This window comes from Macrobrachium nipponense, chromosome 8, assembly GCF_015104395.2.
Source record: "Macrobrachium nipponense isolate FS-2020 chromosome 8, ASM1510439v2, whole genome shotgun sequence".
In the NCBI taxonomy this organism is placed as follows: domain Eukaryota; kingdom Metazoa; phylum Arthropoda; class Malacostraca; order Decapoda; family Palaemonidae; genus Macrobrachium; species Macrobrachium nipponense.
This window is the reverse complement of record NC_087203.1, coordinates 77,406,325-77,408,824: the sequence shown is the minus strand read 5'-3', so window position 1 is coordinate 77,408,824 and position 2,500 is coordinate 77,406,325. Positions and strand designations below refer to the sequence as shown.

Here is a 2,500-nt window from a genome sequence, read left to right as displayed (position 1 = left end):
AGTGAACAGCTTTAAATCTCTAGCCTGCGAAATTGGAGAAAAGTATTTCACCTATGTTTTTTTTTAAACATTCATTTAAAAAAAAATATCGAAATATTCCAATGAATTTTTTTTTTAGATGGGCGGGCAAGGGCCTAGGAAGGGTTTATTAAAACTTAGTCGTCTATTTATGGTTTCGGTGACATTTTATGTAGGTTTGGGGTATTAGCTAAGGTCAATATCTTTGGTTCAGAAGCTTTTTTGGACCATGCACCCTTTCGCCATAAGTCAGGATGTCATTCCCCCCCAAAAAAAACCCTTTCCAAAATTGTGTGCCTCAAAAGGTGCATTCCAAATAATATGTAACAATATGTTAACATATCACACAAGCTATCGGAGAGAAAGCCCAACAGGACCTCTCAGTAATGCGGCCCTAGAGCCAGTTTGAGCCTGCCAATCTGTGGTCACAATTCCGCCCCCATGAAACCCAGAAATTCCCCCTAACGGAGGGAATTCCCGCCTGGTTTAGAACCACTGGACTCTAGATTATTAGATTTCGTAAATATGTGCGGATTCTGATGCTGATTCGTAATTTGGTTTTTGCGTTGACAAAGGTATTCCAGCACTGAATGTACACCTGAATAACAAGCCGCACTTTTTGTTCCTGACAAATCGTAGGTTTACAAGTAATACCAAACGTTGAGTTTGATAGCTTTTTGTGCGTTCGTAATTGTTTTTGCGTTTGCATGTGAGAGAATCAAATTAAGAGCAGACATGAAATTAATACCAATTAAAGTTGTTAAGGGAAAATTGACTGCAAACAGTAACCATGTATCAAATTTAATCAGACACACAGGATTAGCAGCCTAAAATATTGTGAGAATAATGACGCCGATGACCTCGCTAACTGTGACGCCATTTTGCATTACCAAATCAACTTAGAAATCAATAAATAATCTATTTTTGAAAAGTAAACATGAAAAACCAAAGAAAATGCCATCATGAATCACGACCAGCACAGACAGAATTCTCTTTCAAGATCTTTAGAAATTCCACGAGGAAGGATGGAAGCTGCAGATACTGTCAGGTTAAAAAAAAAATCTACATTATATCTGCGTATATACGAAGTTGGAAGTACCTGCAAATATGAGCACACTGACCCCGCGTGAGAGCTACATCAAATTTGATTTTACCCGTAAATGTATGTTAAATATCAGATTGTAGCTCTACAACAGTTCAGTGGCTCTAGATCGGGGCTTTATTATAGTACAGCTTTCAAAGTTCGGGAATTAAAAAGAAAATAAAAAGTTGTTGCAATGAAATCAAGTAGCAAATATATTCTGTAATTTTGCAAATGGAATATAAATAACCCTGTTTAACCATTTAGGGCTGTCAAGTCAAGTGATGAAGGCTGTAGCCGCTGTACTCATTTTCGAAATATAACCGGAACTTTGACAGCCAGTTTCACTAAGGTGGGGAATGGAAAGTTATCATAAAAATGGTAAACAGTGATTACTTTACGTACAAAATAATGTTGAAGATACATTTTCAAGATAGTTTTCACTCTGGTGGAGAATGCAAATCGAACAGAGCAAGTAATGGACATCAATAGTCAGTCATGCTGAATTACGTAATGAAAAGACAGCATAAAAGATAGTCTACAGACAATAGTACATAGTAATTACATACAAAAGGCATTGTAAAACTGGTTCAAGAAGGGTTCATGACACTTGAACTCACAAAAAGGGAAATTCTGAATCCTTAGAAGAGTTACCTTTAAACTCGTGGAAGCTTAGGGACTGACACCCTTTACAATAATAGATCAGTACAATGGCCAATACAGACTTCTACTGAAATGTTGATAAATGTTAATCTCTCTGCAAAACTCGTCAGATTGCTTGATCACAGCATGGAAGTTTCGTTTTCCTAAAATATTATAAATACTGTAGTATCAAATCGACTATGGCTTAGATAGTTGTTTTCTATACTATCAAAAAAAAATCTTATATCTTCATTTTCCTGTTTTATATAAAATTCTATAGCTCCAACTTTGATAACAACAAGAAAAATACATTCACTCTATAAGTGACACCTCTAAAAATCTAAAGAACAGAAGCCTCTATAGAAGTTACATTGCAGATAGTACAATGGAAGCGATGGGAAATGCAGTAGTTAGACAGTTACATTTCTTTACGAGCATGAGAAAGAAAACGGAATCTGCCAGTTTCGTCGATGGTAAAGAAAACGGGCACCTCGCCTGCCGCAAGGAGCGTCAAGAATCGAAGTACTACTTGCTCAAGAAGTTGCTAGATAGAACGACGCATACTTGCACAAGAAGTACAGAGGGCGCTGATCTACACTATTAAGTTCTGGACGGCCCGTTGAAAAATATACCTCTCTGGTTACACTTTGGATACCAATACATAGTTAATGGATGTGTGACGCAACAATATACAGGCTCGGTGAAAAAGCTACGTTACTCTCATTCAAAACCGTTTCCTGACACTTTATTTATCATTAA

The 2,500-nt window shown here is 36.8% G+C and overlaps 1 protein-coding gene across 10 annotated transcripts in view; it reads right to left on the bottom strand.

Moving 5' to 3' along the window:
- Nucleotides 1–2,500, bottom strand: part of LOC135222863 (uncharacterized) — a 511,348-nt gene that overhangs the window by 1,657 nt on the left and 507,191 nt on the right. For all 10 annotated transcript variants that reach the window (XM_064261203.1, XM_064261201.1, XM_064261207.1 and 7 more), the window contains one exon: nt 1–2,500. This exon is cut by the window's left edge and continues 1,657 nt beyond it; it is cut by the window's right edge and continues 1,019 nt beyond it. The gene's annotated coding sequence lies outside the window, so the exon portion shown is untranslated.